This window comes from Phalacrocorax aristotelis, chromosome 3, assembly GCF_949628215.1.
Source record: "Phalacrocorax aristotelis chromosome 3, bGulAri2.1, whole genome shotgun sequence".
NCBI lineage: Eukaryota > Metazoa > Chordata > Aves > Suliformes > Phalacrocoracidae > Phalacrocorax > Phalacrocorax aristotelis.
This window is the reverse complement of record NC_134278.1, coordinates 59,296,827-59,319,271: the sequence shown is the minus strand read 5'-3', so window position 1 is coordinate 59,319,271 and position 22,445 is coordinate 59,296,827.

The window sequence follows — 22,445 nt, the reverse complement described above, 5'->3', positions numbered from 1 at the left end:
CCCGGCGGGACGGCTCCGGCGCTGAAGCGTTTCCCTGGAAACCGCATGAAATGGCCGGAATGGCGGGCGGGGGCCGCGGCGGCGCGGCCGGCTGCCGGCTCGGGAGCGGCGGCCCGGTGGCGGGGGTTGCGTGCGGGGGTGAGGGGAGCTTCCCGGGCTGTTGCTGGAGTCCCAAACGGGTCCCAGCTGGACGCCGCGACAGTCGCTCCCTCCGCAGGCAGCTGCGTGCCAAACAGCTTCCCTTGTAAGCTCACTGAGATTCCGTTGTAGCTCTGGCTTTAACAAGTTACCCAAACCTCCGCCCAGGCCCCTTTTTTAATCGACAAGAAAGAAAATGGACGTGGCGTTCCCCGGCTGCCGTTACCTAGCCTCCAAGCCCGGCCGCTGCCACCTGCAGAGGTTTCCAAAACGGAGGGAACGTGGCACCGGCATGGCGCTGCCCAAACGAGCCTCAGGCCGAGACCTGTGCCTTTGAAGTTGGCAGCCGTCTCCCAGGCGCGATAGAACTTATTTGCCGCAGAAGTCGAGGGAGTTGTACAAAACCCTTGTCCTCTCCTTCGTTGCCTCCTGTGACCTTGCTGGGAGGCGTTGCACCAAACGGCCTAGTCTGGGGGGACTGCAGGACCGGCAGCATTAATGAGCACCATAAACCTGCGCTAGCGTGAGCCTAGAGTGGTAGTTATGTTCTGCACGTGAATCCAGATAAAATACTGCGTTAGCGCAAGCACGGCGTTGACTTAATTGTACACAGAAACGCACACTCGTTCTGAATTCGGCCACCACTTTAAAGAGTCATCCTTTCCCTAGCATCTGTCTCTACACTTCTGTTTTGGCTGACGGATGCTGCTGACTGAAATACAGGTTTCCCCACAGAGGGGCCCCTGTAGCTTGGCATTCTCAGTGTATTTGGACTGTGTGTACTTAGTTGGAGAAGGGGTCAGGATTTCATACTGAGGTATGGAGTTTTTCAGCATATTTATTAGTTTTTTGTTTTCTTTGGCCTATGGGATATTTGCAATTTTAAATGTGAAATCAATAAGATAAATATCTTGCCTGAATATGTTCAAAATTATCAGCACCCAGATATGATTCAGTTTTATTGAGGTATGTTCTTAAATCTGTATGGTTTGGTATTTTAGTTAATTTTGCGATATGCACAAAATGTAGTCCAAATAGAAGTATGATATCTGACAGCAGGGGAGAATTTAAGATTTGCCAGTTCTTCATACTCTGTCAGATATTTGAAAATCACTCATCGTTCTTTCAGCTTTGACTGTCACTTGCCATTAATCGTCAACAGCAATGCAGATCTTAAAATCAGGGCCTTAGCAATTTTTCTGTGAATGGAAAAGCACAATAAAACCTAGGGAGTTTTTCTGTCGTTTAATAATAATCACAGTTAATGGCTCAGCAGCACTGCTAGAAGTAAACATTTGTTTTTTCAGTTAACTAAATGGCTGTGACTCAGGACTTCATAGGGTCATATACTGTAATGCTCATAATATACACAAAGAAACTTGCATTGGGATCAACGATAATTCAGCATGTCAAGAGATTCAAATCTGGGACAAATCAGTAGCTCAGTGGACCTTACCTGAGCTGAGAACTGGGCCTTGCAATCTCAGACTGTCTGTCGGAAACTGGTACGGGCAAGTATCTTACAAACTCTATGAGTTGCAAAAGTACCTCCACTATAGGTCTCAAACTATTCAAATACATCACACAAATTGGAAACTGTGCAGTGATCTGCATAAAATGACAGATACTGAGACTCAAGACTAGTAACTCTATCTTTAGTCATGTGCTTGCTATATAGGCAATGACTGAATAATAAAATCTACTTTTCTGTAATACTGTTAGACTTTTTTTGGTTCTGATAGTTTTATATTCCTAGTGGACTATTTTTTTTAGCCACTGCAAATAATAATTTAAAGTGCTGTCTTAAATCTGCTTATTTACCAGATCTCCTTTTTTCTTGGGTTTGGAAAAGTTTATGACATTAGGCTGCGAGCAACTGATAACAGAGGACCAATGTAAAAATGTTAAATTATAGGTTCTGATTTACTGAACAAACATGAACCTCAATAGCTAAAATTTCTCCTTGAATATGTATTTTAATCTCTTTATCAGTAAATATTTCTGTAAATATGATTTTTGAATAGTTTAATTTTTGCATAAGAATATTGTAGAACACGAAAAAATTATACTGTATATTATGTATTGCAATGGACAAAAATTATAAGTTAACTAAATGACTAAATTCTGTAAAAGTCAACTGTTTAAACAATTTGACTTGTATTAACACATGGATTAATGATTATATTACAGTGAATCATAGAAAACTGCAAACTCACATTTTATTTCTGATTTTGAACATTATTATTTTCCTTTTCTGTCTTTCTGATAGAATCCATAATGTTCTGTTAGAATGCTATCATGAAATATCATTTAAATAGCTAAAAGGATAATGCAAAATGTACTTTAAATGAATTCTTGAAAAGTTGAAGTTGTTAATTTTGTCATACTTATGCAGCTTTATAAAAAAGGCAATTCTGTGCCTCATAGGCACATTTTCATGTTTTGCCTCTTCAAAAGCTGTGGCAGTTTGTGTCCACTTTCTACAAGCAGTTACCTTATTTTCAAATAGTATTTCAAGAATTTTATTTTTTAACTATTGCAGTTTTTAAGCATACGTTAGTTTGTTTTGCAAAGTGGATGTGTTTCATGGCTTCAGCTGTAGCACAGCATCTTCCCAGTTTTCCAGCAATACTGAACTGTGTTTTAGAACTAAATACATCATCTGGTACCGACGATAAGAGCTTGGAAAATTCAGCAATTAAAATGCCACCACCCAGGTCTGACTTCTTCAAGAAAACAACGAACCTTTGCAGTGTTTTTGAATAAAGACAATTTCAGTGACGTTGTTTTGTCACTTTTGCTTCCAGATTATGTGGTTTTCTTGAAAACAGCTCCCTACATTTCAGTGACAAAAAAAGAGGCCAAGCTTGGGGCCATCACTGCTGAACTGCAAACCAGTAACATTTTGTTCTCTGTTTCTGTAAGGAAGAGGTGAATTTAAAGACTAATTTTATTCACTCCTCACTCCTCTAATACACTGTAAGTTGAAACAAGGGTAATATTTGGAAATTAAATTGAAAAGCCGTGTTCCCTTTCTGACCTGGAACTTCTATAAGCCCATCTTAAATTGTTAAATTGGCTCTTCCAGCCTGTCCTTTGTAACTATTAGTTTAATTATATTTTCTAGATTTTGACATTATCTTTAGTCAGTCTCTTAATCAGCTCTTCATCAATTTATAATTTTAGAGTAAAACTTCCCAAAGAATGCTTCAGAATTCCATTTTATATGTGTGATCTCTTGAAATTAATAATCACATTTTATAGATTCTTGCTAAGCCAAAGGCCCCTCTCTAGTCAGGTAGAGACTGTTAGATACTTTCTGGTGCTAATCCAGTTTCAGTGGTTGATGAAAGACTGAAACTTATCCTGGATGTGAATGTCAAAGCCTAAAATCTTTTGATGTTTTCTTCAGTGATGAAAAGATATCTCTAAACCAGAACATAACAATTCAGCAAAAGTAAACTCTTCTATAATGTAGTTGATAGGCTTGATCATAGTGTTTGGAGTACACAGACTGATTCTCCTGTTACACCTGTATATTCTTTCTGTTGTATATAGGATAATTCAGGTGTGGTTGAATACTTTTGTAGAGAAACAGGAGAAGAGAGAATACAAAGGAGCAAATTGTATGTTTACCTCTCCTACGTGGAACTTCAGCAAATCTCTTGCTTGAAAAAGAAGGTGGAAATAGAAATTTTAACAAGAAACTTTTATCTTGTGGCTGTAACTATTAACATAATAGCAATAATTTAATTGCAGTAGTAAATACTAGAAGCTCAAAGATCTATTTGGTATTCACCTTTTATTTTCATGAAGAAAAGAAGGAATTCTCTAGGATCAATTGTTTTTAAAATTACCTCTTTTTTTTGTTTATTTAACCCTGTGTCTATCTGTTTTCAGGCCCGGTGTTGAACAGTGAAAAATAAGAAAGGCAAAACACTATAAATTATATTTGAAATTCAGACTATTTGCTGATTTTAGGGTTTACAATTTAAGCATCAGTTTTGTTTTTCAGGGCATTCGGTATATCAGCTCTACATATATCAGACTGTGAAGAGTCTGCATAAAGTCAGTTGACGTCCACAGGCCAGACACCATCTGCCTGTTGTAACTGTTGGGATTGCATTCATAAAACAGTAAAGGCATAGAAATCACAGCTCAGCAGTCAATCTTACCTTCAGAGGTATTCCTCATGCACTTGACATGTCATCAACTAAAAGTGTATCAGTTTCACTGCTTTTGCAGTAATTTAATGCAGGATCACATTGAGATATATATCTAATGCTTTATTCAATTCTGTAAGAGAAAATGTATTATTTTAAGTGTTTCCAATGAAATCCATAAAGATGAATAAGTAACACCAAAATAATTACTTGAGATACCCACTTTGTATGCATTCATGTAACTTTTCTCATTACTTTTTTACTTTTTCACATTATTTGCATTTTGTTCCCAAATCTACTCTACCCATTTAATGCCAGTCATATTTCCTCACCCAAATTCCAGAAGGAACAATATTTTCCTCTGCAGATCTCATGCTTCCATGACTACCTACAAGCCAGAAGGCTCTTCTGGAACCTCTACTCTGATCAGCTAATCCAGATCTGCCAAAAAAACAACCTCTCTGAGAAACTTCCACAACCTAAACAATATTCTGAAAAATACCTGTTGTCTGCCTTCCAAAACATACGCTTTATGCAAATGTATTACAAACAGCAAAGAAAGGGGAGCACAAAACTTAATGACATTTCCTGGGATCTTCCTTTACTGAGAACTGGTCTAATTAGCATAACATGTTTAATAGTAATGGCCATCAATAGAGAACTCAAAGATTAATAGATGGATACGTATTACTCAACTGCCAAATTTTAATTATATTTATCAGGGAGAGTAGATCAGAGGTGTTGCCCACAAGAAGGCCTGAGCGTAATGGTTTTTCTTCGCTTTGTTTTTTACATGAAGGGTAGCAACACCTTTTAGCCCCACTAGAAGAGATATTAGCTTTCACCCTCCACAACGAGCATGTTTTTTCTGCATTGAGTTTTTCTTCAGTCAGAGAAAAAACCCTAGAAGTCTGAGGTGCAACAGTATTTTTCCTAACTCTCTGTTGATTTCCTTCAGGTTATGTCAGCCCTGAAAGGCTAAACCATGTGCTGCAGAATGGCCTGCTTAGCTATACATCTTTCTACCAGTTTTCTGGCTGTGGCTGCAGAGGAAAATGGGTGATCCCAGTTTGAGATATCAACCCCTACAGCAAAATAAATTAGCCTCTTGCTGGTGATCGTCCCTGTCCTCAGCTCTCCTGAAGTGGTGGGGGAAGCAGTCTTGAGGCCACTGTAAATGAAAAATACCCACTTCTTGCCCGGTACTGCCTGCATGCCCTGTGAATGTACTAAAACAAAGGGATGCACATGCGTATTTATTGACATTAGAGCTGTTAGACAACTGTTCACGTGTATGTCTCTGGCCAAAAACAAAATACAGTTAATTTTTTTAAATTAATAAACAGTAGGTGATAACGAGTGGGATGCCTGCCTGCCAGCTGATTGTCATGATGCCATGATGATGGATTACAGCAAACAGAATTCAAAGAGAACCAATGAAGTGGCAGACAGGTTAGGTCTCTGATGAGTTGAGTTGATTGCTGATTGTTTAAATCTCACTTCATGTGACAGAAACTAAGCCATAACATTATTCTTATATGTGAACATGGTAGAAAAAAAAAGAATGGCAGCTATAGCGAAGAAAGAATTTAAATACCAACTCTCAGGTGCATGGAATACACCTATCACACAATAGGAGTTGTCTTTAGTGCACAAAGTTGGCATGTATTCTGCAGTTACAAAGACAGGACAGGGAAAATGTAAGTAATTTTTATTATTTTATCATCATAGCTAATAAAGGAGTTAAAAAAGAACATTTCATATAAAATACGAATAATTCAGAATAGGCTGTAATCAGAATGTATAATTTTTCCATGAGGATTTTCAGAAGTGAAGAGGTTTTGTTAACTGCCGAAAGGAACAAACGGTCACCCGAGAATGAAGTAATATAGTTTATGCCAAACAGTTTACTGCAAATGGTCCCTCAGTGATCCCCCTTTTTTAGCAAGCAGACATAAAATCATCGGTCTTCAAAATTATGTTAAGAAATGAATGATCTAATACAAGCTATCAAAAGTGGGATGCATAGAGTTCAACTATTTTTCTGGGGAAAAAAGTGACTGAAAATTTTAATGTCAGTTCTCTGTCAGTAAAGAACAAAGTATGAAGAATGACAGAATTGCTCTTTAGTTTCCATCATTACGGAGACACTTGCATTCATTTTGAGTACACAGAGATCTTCCTGAATATGACTCTACGTCGTGCGTTTTTCGAATTTGCAAACACCTTTTTAAACAACAATAATAAGCGAATTATAAAACCTTCTGAAACTATTCCAGAATGTATTGAGAATCAGTAGCGTTCTGAAAGTACCTAAATGAAAAAGATAAATATTTTAAAATTGCTGCTGCTGTAGCATAGATGAAGGAAAAATACTTATTTGGAGAATATGGTGAAGTATAGGAATTACTAGATCCTTTTCCTTTCGGCTAGTTAACTGCAAATTATATTCTTAGGAATGTAGGTTTGGGGTTTTTTTTTAATATCTTGCTAAATAGTATATAGGAAGAGGCTTCAAACATTAATATCTATTGAGCTGAAAACTCTTTTATTTTAGAATCGTTTTGCCTTCTGGGGACGATAACATTTGCAGTTTCAAATGTGATTAAATGGAAGTGGTAGTTTACAGAGTGAAAGATACTGTATATACTTCTTTGAATATAAAACACCAGTAAGTATTGCTTAAATAAATGTAACTTTGACCACAATTTTGTAAATAAACAACTGCTGATATAATCTCTTTCTTTTCCTACAGAACAAACACATTTTCTTCAAACAGTGCTTGACACAAAGAAAAATAGCAAGGGTGTAACGCTTCAGGTTAATAAAACTAAAAGATAGCAGCTGTAGCTGCAGCCTTGCACAGAAGCAAGATGCTGCTCTCTGCTGTAAGAAACTGCATTGGAGCCTTAACGTAAGAATAACCATATTGTCTGTGGAGAACAGAAGCCATATCGAGTTTTCTTCATCTACCCAAACTGCTGTGTATGCCTGTTGTTGAAACAGAAACGTACGTAGAAGCACAGTAGCTAGTAGAACTGGTTTAATAAATGGAGTTGCCATACTGTTTTTCTAGACACAACAAGGCTGCCTACCTGAGCTTATGTACTGTAACTTAACTACCAGGAACCTAAGACAAAGGTCTATTTTAAGCTGAAAATCATACCTCTTGCATCAGCACAAATACAGTTATAAGAAAACTAACCCCATAAAAACACAGAGCGAATCATAACACAAATGCAAGATTTTTTTTGAAGGAACATACTGTAATATTAGCTGACACCCTTGGAACACAGAAGTCAGCTCTAAGGTCTCTCACCTTTATCCCAGGTATTGCAGATGGGCATTTTGTATTTAGACTACCTAGCCTGAATATTAGTAGAGGTTAAGCTTGGTTTTTCAGTGTACAGTGATGTTCTTTATAGTAAATAAGGTTGCTGTGGTTTGTTTAAGTACCTTCGCCTGGGCCGTGGCTCCTTTATATCACAAATGATACACCAGCTTCCAGATGTAATATGGAACAGTCCCCTTGGAGCTGGTCAATAGCCTCAAAGTGCTGCTAGTTACCATCCCGACTGATGGCACGTTGCCCCTATACAAACCAACTACTGAATGCTGCCATTAAACAGCACAGAGGGAAACATAAAATTGCTGTTCAGAGGCAGCTGTTTGCCTAAAAAGGTGGCAGATGTGTGCTTTTTCAGATTTTTTTTTTAATGGCAATACATTGATATTGAATGCTGCCCTGCCTTGTAGAGTGAATAAAAACATGCTTTTGCTTGACACCAGGATATTTTTTTTCCAGCATGCTTTTCAAAGTCTAAAGATATTTGCTATTTTGAAAGATGTGTTTGCATCTGTCTAGCATTCTTCCCACTTTTATCGGATGATGTAGTGGTATCACAAGGTCTACTCTTATGTGCAAAATGTCCTGGAAGAGAGCCATCAGGAGAAAGAGGAAAAAAGCCTAAGCGTGTACAAGAATATGGAAAGCTGGGCCCAGATGCGGTTCTTTTGCAGGTTTTCTTGTGTAAATGTCATTCTGTTGAAGGCCCGTACTCATTGGCATGCTCAGCTGTTTTGCAGTGCTACAAGTAAACAAAAAAGCTGTAAACCTAGCTTAACTCTCCAATTAAGCTGAATTTATGACATCTTTACAATACCAGTGCAGAACAAAGCAGCTGGAGACAACAAGTAATTCTGATCCTAACAATCCCTTTTTAGGCTTTATTTGGCATTCTTTAGTCAGGCAAAAGTTTGCCAGTTTGTCTAAGATTAAATTTAGAGGCCTCTCAGAGGCCTGTGAAGATTAAACAAAATTATACCATAGAACACATGTTCATAAATGCATAGACTTTAAATGTTTCTTTGTAACTTTATATTTTGAGCAGATTAATCCAATTTGGGTGCCTTATGAACTCAGAACTCTCCCTGATTTCAATAATTACCACGATTGCACTTTAGTTAGTTTTGCCTATTGCATTCTTTTTGCAAAGAAGTAAATTGATTTTTATTTCCAAAATAAATGTAACAATTGACTTCTGCCACAATTCTTACACTTGTGAATTCTATGTGTGGATGACAAATCTTCATTTGCCCTTAGCTACAAGGGTCCTGAAATATGGTCCTGAAAATACGTATATTTGTGCAAAGAAGCCACAGGCATCAGTATCTGGATGTACAGTTCACAGCCTTACTGCTTTTCTTTGTGATTCCCAGCAAAGGAAAATTTAAAATAGTTTTGTTTTTTTTTTTGGCGGGGGGGATCTGTTCTTTGTTTGTGAGTCAGTTGCCTTTAGTAGACCCAAAGAGCAGAGTCTGGTTGTTCATTCAGAATAAGACTCTTATTGTTGATCTTGTAGGCTAGATCTGTGCCTGTGAGTATAATGTTAGGCCTAGTCTTGGCCCTGAGAGCAAGAGGCATGCTACACCTCAGGTACCTATGGTTAAATGGTTAAATTCTCCCTAAATATAGGGTGATCTAGTCAGTTCCCACTACTGGGGACAAACCCTGCTGAACACCATCCTCTGGGCTGTGTCCAGGAGTTGGCTGGGAGAGTGCTTGTTGGCTCAGGCCAGAGCTGTGCCTGCTAGTCTCATACTATAAACAGAGTAGTTACTACTATTGCATGCCAGACTCTGTGCCTGTCCCTTCTCTGGTTTAGCCTACTGTACCCGTAGCGGTGGAGTAATGCAGTAATGATTGCAGAACATTTGTCAGTGGGGCTGAAAATTAGAGTCCTAAACAAGAAGTTGCATGCCAAAATGAGAAAAGCTCAATGGTCATATTCGAGAAGGAGGCTGGTCCATGTCGGGATTGTTTCTGGGTGTTATTTTGTGCTCCAACTAGCCAGGACCAGGGTCCAGAACATGGATCTTTTCTGTGCTTGGGAACTGTCCTTACCACTGACCTACAGTATCAGCTGCTTGTGCGTTTTCTTTCTAGTCCTGAATCATGCTCTGTTTGCTATGGCAACAGTATTTCAACAGGCAGAAAGGGAAGTAGATGTCTATGCATGTCCACAGCCTGGTGGCTGGGGCATGCTTCTGGGATGTGGGGAATGCAGTCTTCAGCCCCAAAATTTAAGGAGGAAGTGGACTGAGGATCCTTCTCCTAGGACAGATGTACTCACCACAAAGTTATCATACTTGAATTTTCCTCTTAGGTGCAATCAATGGAAGCTACAAATATAACTTAAGACATAAAATGCCCCTGACATCTGTTTTGGTGTCTCAGAGACTGGATCTCTCAGGTGATGCAGTTCTATAAAGCAACATGCTCAGAAGTTAGTGAGATATAAGTTTAATACACATTCGTGTCTTGCATTTCTTGTTAATAAAATTCATTGTTGAAATACAACCAATCTTTCTTGTTACTCAGCTTAAATAAAGGGTACAGTCTGCAAAAGAATCAGAACCTTTTCTGAATTCTGTAGGATTAGTTGCAACCTCAGCATCTATTCTCTTTGTAAACCAGTATCTTCACTATGTAATAGGTTAAATAAATACATGTCTTTTACAAGATGTCTTCTCCCATTGACTGCCAAATGAAGCACAACAAAAATGTCCAGCAAAGAATCCTCAATAGCTGCTTGAGTAGTTGTCCACTTACTCCAGAGATCAATAAATATTTGGCAAGAAAAACACGGGCTGAGCACTAGCACTCATTCACATGTCAAAGCCAAAATAGAAAACATAGTTCATAGTGGAGTGCAAGGACAGGAGTGCTGGCAAGGCATTCTTGCAAATATGTGCAACAGAACTGTACCACTCTCATGTACTGCGATGTGGTACGCTAATGTACCACATCAACATTTTCTGTTGCTTTCATGTGCCGCTCAGCTACATTTCGGTAAAACTGTGTGCCCAAATGCGACTCAGGAATGCGTATGTCTTCTCCTGTGAATAGATGCAGAGCCAAACACCAGCCCCTGTAGGAGTGCATGGACATACTGCACAGCTGGAAGAGCAATTGCATCTATTAAGAAAAACCGCATGTTTTTCCTACTGGGTTATCTAAAAGCTTGATTTGTAGTGTGAAAGTGTGTTTTAAACATGATTTTGACCACATTAAATTTTGCAACCTAAAGACAATGTAAATTTAATGGTGGCATTTAAGCTCTCTCAGGTCTTAACTGAATTAAATACATGAGCAGTCCAAAATAGGTGATTAGTTCAAAATCAAGTTGTATAAAGTTCTGAAAATTTAAGTCGCTGCCTGACAGGTGGGTGCCCATACACTCAGAAAAAGCAATGTGGGGAGCTGAACAATGTAACAATCCTCTATTACCTCTCTAAAAAAGTGGCAGGAGTACATTCTGCACTGTCAAAACCTCTATCTAGAGACAGTCTAAGGTGCATAGAGTTGATCATGGGAAGAAGGCAAAAAGGGGAAAGGAGAAGGACAAAAGAAGTTCTCCCACCCTCAAGACACCAATAACACCTTACCTCACCTCATATTCCCCCTAACTGCAGGTTCAGCTGAAAAAACGCTGGAGTATGTAACAGGGAAGGCACCCCATAGGCAGGAGCCTGTAAATCTTTGCAGTCTCCGAGGCACGAGCTCCCTGGGCTTGGCATTCATTGCTCTTGACTGTTTGTCAGGGCTGCCTTGAGGTGTGTGAGGCACTGCTGGAGCAGGTGTGGGAGCATATGCAGATTTTAGGGAAAAGGCATTTCAAAAAAAGACCTTAGACATTCAAATACATAAAATATACTTATCTTCTAAAATTAAGGGGGATTAATTCTGATATAAGTTTATATTTTAAAAAAAAACAGAATGGTTCTTAATTCCTTCTGAAATAAGCAAAATTGAAGGTGCTTTAATCCTTTTATAAAATCTAGTCCTTTTTTTCCCCACAAACATACATTGATACCTTCAGCACTTATCCGACCTTTAAAAACAAAGCATCACAAAACTACACTAAAGTTGATACAGAAATCATGATCCTTACTTTGCAGACAAGGTAAGTGACTCTAAGATATTAAGACCAAACTGTTACTGTACATCTAAACGCCTGCAGACATACTTAATAACAAACAGGTGATGTAAAACCTATCAACTGAAAACATCAAAGTACTACTTAAGGTCTGTGGAGATAGATGCCCAAGTCTTAAAACACTGTTTAAGTTCATGTTTCATTTCCAAGAATTTAAACCATTCATAGTAATATTTATTCACCTGAATGTGTTTACAGATGCTTTAAATTTGATTTTTTTAAAATATTTTTTTTTCTGTGAGACAGTTACCTTTTTCAGTATATTTGCCTTCTGCTTCTTCTAGAAGAGGCGTTACTTCTGAGCTAACAAATTTCCATTTACTAATGCATGAATTTTCCTCCTATGAAGCTAGATAGTTTTTCCATCACTTGTACTTCAGTATTTCTGAAACCAGGTGCTAATTTTCAGGGGGATAGGAGGTTTCCAAGCAGCTGCCAGGACTAATATAGCAGCCAGCAGTAAACGCTGAATAAGCTTAGGTACAAAATCTATACCATCTGGTTTCAGGAGTCCCCAGCCAAAAAATGTGAGGCCAGTTCCTTTCATGTCCAGAAATCTTCCCATTCATTGGGAATTGAGAAATGGATCTTACCTTTGCATTACCTTTTAATTCACAACTCAGAGGAAGATTCAAATAATGGTCTTAAGAAAACATTGCATAACCGTAAAATGGGAAACTAAGTAATGTGCTCAGGTTTCATAATAAGAAAGATGAACACTATTTGACAAGCTGAGATCAAAGTCCTTGCTCAGCCTCACAGAAGTTCAGTTTTCCAAGCTGCTGTTTCTCAAAGTCAATGATAGCTACCTGTGCTCAACACAGAAACAAAGTCCCTCAGAGGAATGGTCTCCCTAGACCAGTAAGTCAAGAAGGAGGTACAAAACGAAGCCCTTCAGGTTTGATGTAAGACCAGGGAAGTAAGGAACGGGGTCCGTCTTGGCTGCTGGTGAGGAAATACTTCTGGTTCCTTAGGTGTCTGAAGAGATTGACTATGTTCTACATAAAAAATTGCTATACTGAAAATTTTTATGAAAGAGTAACCTAGGAGTGACTTTTTCACAGACATGAGCATAGATATAGCTTGGGCCACTCTAGAGAGACCCGAGGAGATCCAAGCAACAGAACTTCCACTGAAGAAGTGTGAAAAAGGCGCGTTTCCTGCAATTTTAAAAGTCCAAAACATTTCACCCGCTCTCTCCGGCAGTCATTTACAGCTACACATAATTCACAAGGTCACTTTCTTATCAAAGCCCTGAAGGCACTAAGCTATCGTCCCATCCAAAGAGTCATTAATATCTCTTAGCTTTTTATGTCTGGCTTATATATAAAAAATTGTGTATCATAAGAAACCATGCAAGCCTATTTTTCTTTTACTATCATCACTGCTTTCAACACACTGATTAAATCATTGCTTTAACTGGATGATTAAACCCTTTTGAGAAGGGACTGCCATGTTACTGTATTTGGCTAGAACTGAGTATAATGATTCCCCAGTCCAAAGGCACTATCACAATGCAAATAATACAGCAATGATAGTGCTGTTGCATTCCTGGTAATGGTGGGCTTGCCTCACTGCTGTATAGCAAGATTGCCCTGAGCTCCGTACAGCAAGTTAGAATAGCTCTGTCATCTGATCTAGCAGCAGGCTTAACTGGAGGCATTTTTAAAGATGAGCAGATGAATGCAGATCAGACTAAACTGAGTCAGAAAAAATATAATTTTAAAAGCTTGATGTTTTCTCTTAGCACTGACCTCCAGAAGACTTAATGTTCTGAGGATTCATTCTGACTCCTTCGTGGCTAGTAGTCAAAATATTTTTCGTATGTGTCTAGCAATAGTAAAGTGATGATCCTTCTGATCATATACACTGCAATAGCGTTTGATCATAGATTCCAGCCGGAGGGTGTTCTGAATTAACAATTTCACATAACCAGACTATTTTATAACACACTGTGAATAATCATTTCGGTAAAGGCAGTGATTTTGCTGTGCTCATGCCTTGGAACAATAGTGCTAGTGTAAATCCCAAGACAGCACTCAATGTACTTTAAGAGAGAACTTTAGTCACCTTAAAAAAATTTAAAAGGCTCTGGTCCAAAGTTACACTTATCTCTGAATGTACGATAAATTGTTGATCCACAGATGAGAGGATTCTTCTGTATTACATCCATGAGGCATCTGTAAGTGATAACTTAGGCAACTGTAGTGCACTGATGTTTTTCAAAATGTCAACAAAACACACATCAAAATACTGACCAGTCACTGGCTAACTGACCATTATGTTCCAGAGCAGTGTTTCCTCACTCTTGAAGCTGTAGGCTCCACACATAAAAAGTAGGACTAGTCCACAGGCTGCAAAACCGCTTAAAGAACAGACGTGCCACAAATTTCAACCAGATTCAACAGGCTTTTCTGTTACTAATTCTCATCTATGTCATTATTTAATGTATTAATTAGGATCTTCTTAATTGGCTATTTCTGATATTATGAAGGGTTCAGGGACTAAATAGTACCAAAAACATTATCTGGTCTAGTTCCCAAAATTCGCAAATCACTTTTAATACCAGAGAGAAAATATTTCAGTGAAAGCAAGTACATGCATTGCCTCTATCCAAGAAGAAGCAGGAGAAATTTTATCACTCACTCTTCTTCAGTCTTAACAGCCAGAGGGAATACACTCTGGAAATCAATTTTCTTTTATGGGAACTTGATGCGGGTAGTTGCTCGATGTGTTCAGCTTCCGTATGGCCCAGATTCAACAAGACACTTAAAAGTGTGGCTGACTTTATTCATGTGGGTATTTAGGTATGTGCTTAAGTACCTTGCTGAATTGGGGCTTGTGTTAGATTGTAAGTATTTACTAGGTCAAGCGTCCAGGCTAAAAATTTATCCGTTTTTCCTAGTTACACTGCAGATAAGTCCAGTCACACAATACATTTGGAAGTGCCTGCAATGAATTTATCAGGTGATGTTACCCGAGGGAATGGAGAATACGTTCTTGTTCTGTTGAAGAAACATATTAATTTGCCTCCTCAGTACAGATCCTGTGGGCTGCTGAGAGGACTTACGTGGGCCAAACTTCAAACATACAGGATAATAGAGTAACATTTTATTTAAATATTTATGCTGCTGCAGTATCCAGCAGTTGAAGCCAGTCTTATGCCCTATTGTGTTAGGTGCTGTAGAGAAGCATGAGGTCCCTGCTCCAAGTAACTTACGTTCTTAAGAAGCAGTGCACACCAGGGCTAAGTAATCGGAGAGCCATATATTTGCCACAATGAAACACTTACCAAGATAAATCAAAAAGCAGATAATTTAGGAAGGAAAAATTAAGTGCATGACTGCTTTTTTTCCTCTTTAAACTCTGGCTATTAGCCCAGACATTAGCCTATGTAACCCACAAGTGAGTAAGTTGTTTAGGAAACACAGTGATTCCAAGCACTGAGGAAGTATCACTGAGCAAAATTTTTCAATTTTCTTGGAAAAGCAGATGTAATTAAGATTGTGCTCATCAGAACTCTGTTACTGATTTCTAACTCTGTAGTACATTTTAGACACAAAGGTATGAAGTCCCAATGTGTTGTTCGAGATCATGTGGCAGAAGACACCCTTTGCAGCTGCTAGCTATTGCAGGCCCCATTAACAAGGCATAGTCTGACTGGGAAAACTGGCACCTTACTCAAACTTTGACAGTGTTTGAAGCTCATACTCACTGCAAACGAATGAGGTTCTTTTCCCTTCTCTACCACTGCATATATTTTCTCTGAATAAACTGCAGTATCCCACTCTGCACTTTACTATCCTGGCAAAAAATACTTACAAAACCTTGAATTAGTGCTGTCTCTGAATAAAAGACTGTTACAGCTCAACCAAGAAGATGTACCCGTCTAATCAGTCTATGCATATAGAGCAAGTCAGTGCATTCATGGCTGTAACGGCGCCTGAGCACATGGGAAAGGAAGACTAGGAGATACAAGAAGAAGCTGCAGTTCCCAAGGAGTAGGACAGAACCTGCGACACTATTCCTTGTGAAACCAAGTTTCACCAGTTCCTTTGCTCCCTTATTACATAATTATCTTCCTTGACTCTTTTTCATTCAGCTGTAATTGACAGAAGTGTTTTTCAGGGACTTAATTTTGCCTCAGCATCAAGTCTTCAGTCATCTGGGTTTTTTCCCAGGCAAACTGTTTTGGGACTGGTTGCTTCTAAGTAATACAGCAAGCCTGAACATTGGCCTTGTGAGTTATTGCAGTGTCTTCTTCTTTTTCTGGAACCAATCTCCCACAATCATAATATGCTGTTGTTAACTTTGTGAACAGAAATGTCACTTTTCTGATTTTCATTCAGACTTTCTGTAAAATTTGATTGAGATTGTCAGTTCATATTATAAGGTTTATTCATGCCTTGGTGGTATGAAAATTCTTTGCTGTTTGCAAAAAGTAATGGATTTTAACAGTAGTTAGGTACTGTTAACATCGACAAAAAGAATTAGTAGAGACTATTTGAGCCATGTTTCTTTTTTAGTGTAAATTGGATACAATGCTGAAAAAGGGGAAATCGTCACTGGATTAGCAAAACTTCTGCCTTACATATCACCCATCTTCACTGTGGTTTACTCCACTAATGGGATCTGTATGTATGTTGAACTCTAAGACTAGTTAAACTGTGAACATCTCTTGAGGAGGGGGAACACACAGCAATGAAATGATAGAACAGAAAAAGAATGAAGCTGAAAATTAGGCCAGAAGATTGAAATCAGGACAGATTTAAATCATCCTTTCCTATTTTATCCATCCTGGTTGCCTGATAAACTACCAAGCAGGACAAAGTTCAGGAGATTTGATATACTGCATGTTAAGTCTTTGTTGTTATAAGGTGAACTCCCTTACTCCAGCTTGCTTTCCTCATCTCCCACACTTGTTGTTTTAATACAGAGGAAAGTTCAACTCCCCCTGCTTAACTCTGGTACCTCTTAATGAGGGAACTGTAACGCTATCCAGTCGTCTCACCACACAGCAATCAGAATTTCATTGCTTTGCACAGTTTGACTTATGTCAAAAAGGATGGTTAAAATTCACCCAAGTCCCAGACACCCCCTGTTGAGTTAAACAGACCACATCTTAGCTACAGGAGGATTTTTTGTTTGGTTGGTTTGTTTTTTAAATGGTCGAAGGGCAAGAAGTATTGTTTGCAAAAGGTCTTTCATATACCTGGTTCTTAGGATGCTGGCATCAGCAATGTGGTTTAGGTTTCATATAGTTAAAGACACACAAGCGATAGAGCTTTATCTGCCAATAAAAAGAAACACTATTTACAAAAAATACAGTCTGATCATACAAAACAGATCCTTTAGTCTATTGTGGTTAAGAAAATCTCTTAGAGCATCCTAATAGATTATCTTTGACAGCGTGGGATTTACATTTACAAATGAGCAAAAATCAGAACAGAAGGCTCAAAAACAGTAAATTTGAGTCATGGGAGGTAATTTTATTTATGGGCAGCTGCAGTTGAACCACCATTTCTGAAGCCTTCAGGACAAGCCTCCCTGAAGGCTCACAACCACATTATATGGTTATTGCAATTGCTGCAAGAGAAACAACACAAGCAAACACTTGCAGGAACTTGGCTTGTGCTTGCTGTAGCCCAAGTTGTACCTTCCAAGAGTTTTTAGACATGCTCTTTTTTCCTAGGATGTTGCGTCAATTAAACTGAAAACCAGACACAAGAGAATGCTTTATTAAACTGTGAAAGTATTGTACTGCATTACAGGAAGCCTGCAAGTTTATAGAAATAGGAATGTCTATGTGGCATAGGGTAGAAGATTCTTATTACCCTTGTTTAGAAGATAGTTCAAAGAATTTAATAAACAATTAACTCTGAAGTGATAATGCTATGGATATTTCTCTGTGTAAGTAGAGTCAGCACAAGGAGATGACCCTAATAGTGGTGGCTTTACATCCATGAAAGATTAATCATCAAAGAAAACATAAATTGCTTATAAACATCAGCCCAAGAACAACAAAAAAAAAGCCTGTTTTTAAATGGTGGCTCATTTAAAGTTCATTTAAAGGTACAAGGAATGACTGAGTAGGCCATTCTTCTTTATTCTGGAAAAAAGACCACTGAAGGAAAATAAGATGAGTTTACAGAATCATAAGGGGCATGGAGGTGAATAGGGATCAGCTGCTCACTATTTTCTCCAGTGCAAAACCAGGAAGGCATCAAGTGAAGACTGTAAATCCTGATCCAAACAAATGTGAGCGCTTGATTCTTTATGCAATGTGGGTAGTAGTGGATATTGTATACAGATGGGCTTGAGGGGACACTAGACCAGTTAATGGAAGAAAAATCCGTTACAGGTTACTAGACACATAGAAACTACATCTGATTCACGAAATCTCTCAGCTGGTGATAGTATAAAATTGGGAGTCCTCAGGGCATACTCATATTTGTTTGCTCTGATCTTGTTCTTCCCTAGGCATCTGCTTATGACCATTGTTCTCATTGGATTTCCCCTTACAAACAGACTTCAGTTCATGTCTAATACCAGCTACCCAGCCAGAGTAAAGGATGGTGAAATTAAAAAATAAGCAAAAAATTACAGAGGCATCAAAGAGGAAGAGAGTCAAAGGGTCAAAAGTAGAAAAAAGTAGAAATTGTGGGTGGGGCAGAGGCAACCCAAAACAGCTCCAAGAAGTGCATGCCAGCAGCATAACCACTCCTTCAAGGCATCCAGCTCAAGGCACCCAAGGAGATAATTGGTATTGCTGAGTGGTGCTTTCCCCAAATGGAAGGGGCAGAACAAGGGAACACAGGCTCATCCTGCACACACCAGATCCCATCAAGTTTCCTTCCTTAGAAGGTGTGAACCAGTTTAGACAGGGCCAGGAGGAGGTTGACAATAAGGTGTCTTGTGACTTTTTGTGTTCTCAGGTGAGGAGGGTGTAAATGAGAAGGTGAGGGGAGGAATGCAGCTGCACCCTCAAGGACTGAAGGACCCAGAAGAACTGCAGGGTTGTGCACTCAACGTAGATATATGCCAGGGCCCCTCTCTCACTGCATGTCAGGGACCTTTTGAACCACTATGTGCAATTCGAATCAACATCCCTATGCCAGCTCCACATTCTCCTTGAATACAGCATAGTCTGTATTCATTCTCAGCTTTAGTATTTACCAACAGGTCTTTGGGCTGAAAGATCTAAGCACCAGTTGGAGCCGGTCCGTGCTAGGGTACCAGGCTGCCTATCATCCATCCCAGTTCTGGTTCTCCTGGCACATTTCTCTCTCCACATTTCATGAGGCAGGGCTCACACCTTCTGAGAAGAGGCAGTCTTTGGTGCGAATGTCACTGGGAATATCAATGTAGCCTATAAATAAAAAGAAAAATGTAGCAATGCCATTCTAGCACGTCAGAGTGAGAAACTCAACATATAAACAAGGTAGGTGGAATAATTGCATGGCAGGTAACTGATGTGAGTCCAAACAGTGCCCTCCAAATAGCCAATGCTTTTATCCTTTACCTCAAATGCAAGTTCTTCCATATCATTACCATAGTTAAATGTGGCAAGGAAGAAAAACTCAGCACTTGTGCAATCTGTCTGAGAAAACTTGGACTTCTGAGTGTTTTTAGGGTGTAAGAATTATGAGTCATTCTCAGAGTAACCTGGCTGCATGTAGAAAGTATCAATGACTTGTTAAGTGCAAATATTGGAAGCTTGTTTAAAGTTATTTGTTAGTCTTTGGGTATGGTCTGTGCTATACAGTTTTATGGCCCACAAAGGCACATGGTCTCATGCCAGGCCCAGTCGTGCTTTCAAAGGCAGTGTGATGCAAGATAAGAAACTTCAGCATATACATGCTGTGCTGAATTTTCCAAGTGCAGTGTGAACATTGGCAAACCTGTTTTCAGAATGGGAGGGCCATGTTGTACAACAACTTGTATTCAGCTGTCTCCAAGGGCAAGGCTACACTGCTTGTCAGGGCCCTGCATGCAACCTTTTCCCCCCTGCCTCTTTGCCGGGGCCTGGCTGCCTGGTCTTAGGGCCATCTTTTGAGACAACTATACAGCCTTGAGCCAGAGAGCTGTGAGGAAGGAGCTGTGGGAAGCAGGCTTCTACCCTTCTTTTCTCAGGAGCTGCTTTTAAGCTCAGACCCTCACCATTGATTTCTGCCTGAGTGATGTTTGCAGCTGTGCTTGAACCTGACCATTGCCAGCTGGCTCAACTTCCCAGCTTGACCTTGAATCTGCCTCCTCTATATGGATGTTTCATGTGATCTGGACTCTTGGGCGACCCTGGTTGCTGTCACTGGACCTCACTGCTCCCAGCACAGCCTGCAGAACCATCCTGTGGCTAACCACATCACCAGCTTCACAGTTCCCACAGACAGGTAGCCAATCTGTAAGGATGACTGCAGGTGATCTTGGAGACCATCACACCAGGTGGTATCCCACAGCCTTGATCTCACCACCTGGTTTGCCCAGACAGGCTCTCCGTGAGCCGGCTGGTAGGCAGCTGTGTCAGGGAGCAAGCCATGAGCGTGGTTTCATGTCAAAGGTTGTATAGACATAGGCAAAGTGATTTGCAAAGCTAAGTGAAGAGAGACCTAAGTCTATTCAAATATCAGATACCATAATTCATCCTGATTAGCCTGAGATGATTCAACAGCTGTAACCATTTAGGCTACAATTCAGAAAGGCAAATACTTTAATCTAATGCTAGCAGGGTCTTGCCAAGGAAAGGGAGGAACTGAAAAGAAAATATATCAAAATTTCAAACTTCATCCTGGAAACAGAATTCCAAAACTTCATTAAAATGCTTATGCTGTATGTATCACAATATAACAGTTTTACAAAAAAATTTGCTTCCAATTTGTTAAGAAGGATCAAGAGCATCCAAGATGAATACAATGTAGACAAAACTTAGGTCCAAGAAGAATGATGAAGAAAGCTATTATCCAGCTGTGCCTTATCATGAGGCATCTAAAATCTAGTGGGCACATCTATTATGCCTTTTCATGGTCTTAAATCTCCCTAAGTGCCTGCACAACCACAGTAGGGCCTCAGCTGTGAGGCATGTTCTCACTTATGCTCTACCATGATCCGGAGGTAAGGATGTCCATCTACAGCTGCAGTCCATTACAGCTTGCTTCCAACACATGTAGAGCGCTGAGGTCAGCATGTAGCACAGCATGGCCACCTACTCCCAAAAACCTGGCCAGTGCTGGCAGCAGCCTTTCCTCTAGAAGCCCTGCCAAAGGACAGAAAAGAGCACAAGATTAACGTGGCCTGGAGGAGTCTGACTCTGCAGGTGAGGTAGAAGAAATTGACATAAATTTTACCAGAAGGGGACAAGATGGGTCAGCCCCAAACTCCTGTGTGAGCTTTCTGTTAAAAGGATCTGAAAAAGCTACACTTCATCCAACAAGTCACGTTGCTGGTGGGACACGGAACCTCATCTCCGCTGACTGACCCATTTCCAGGAACTCGTTTCTGCCCCTGTGGTTCCTTACACCCTGTGACAGTTCATCATTATGCAGAACTGCCCCTCTAGTGAGAGGAAGGGAAGGAGACCTGAGGTCTATGAAGGCTGAACCTAGACACACAGCATGCTGTGATTGACTATTACTTTCCCCCAGTGTGTGCAGGCTTTGAAATAACGTTCATTTTTCACCATCTAACTGTCAGTGTAATGCAACTGAGTCATTAAAATGATATTAGGGCTGACTTAAGCCTTCAGTGCGTAGTGCCCTTTTGAACTACTTACTAATCACTATTAAAATAAAGTGGTCAGGTAGTGTCTTCCTCCTCCTTCAGTTAACAAGATTAATTACTTTTTTTCAATAAAGACCAAAAGGAGAGGCTCATGTAGCTCTGGGTTCTGACTGGGATGGAGACTTTTCCCAGAGCAGCAAAGACATCACTAACTGCAGAGAAGTTGCCACTAGGTGAGGATGCACTGATAAGATCTGTGTATGAGAAGCAGTTAGGTCCTCTTTCATCCAGTTTGTTCTTATAAATTGTTTACTACTGTTAAAATAAACAGGTTTTAAGATAAGCTTTTCTCTAAAACCCTTTCTGTCAAAGGCAAAGTGAGTCTTGGTGATACAACTGGTTTTTTTAAGGCAATATGATATAAGCTACTTTTCCTGCAAGGTACAGGTTTTTAGTGGCAGAGGAAAAATTGACCACCTGCTTCCACACAGTCAAAAAGAGTAGTAGGGATCAACCTCCTAGGTATTCATATTTGGCATTAATTGCTTTCTGCAAATGCAGTGGCCATCCTCACACTATTTGCTGGCTACCCTGCACAATCATTTCCATTTATTTTTTTGTAATCAGGTAGTTTCCAACAGATAGTACAATATCAGTGTATCAGTGTATTGACATCAATGTATATGCTAAAGACATGTTTTGTGTTATATGAATGGCATAGCTATATAGCTGCAGGCTCTGAAGGTCGTCCCACCAGGAACAATTTCGCAAATCTGCAGCTTCAGAAACCGAGCAGATGCATAGTGCAGTGTTAAAGTAGTACATTTTATAGGGAGCTGGGCACCTTAAAATTGAAATTAGCTAGAAAAAATGAATTGCTGAATACTAGCTAAAACTCCTTAGATTATATCTTTTATGTTTAAGAAGCTAC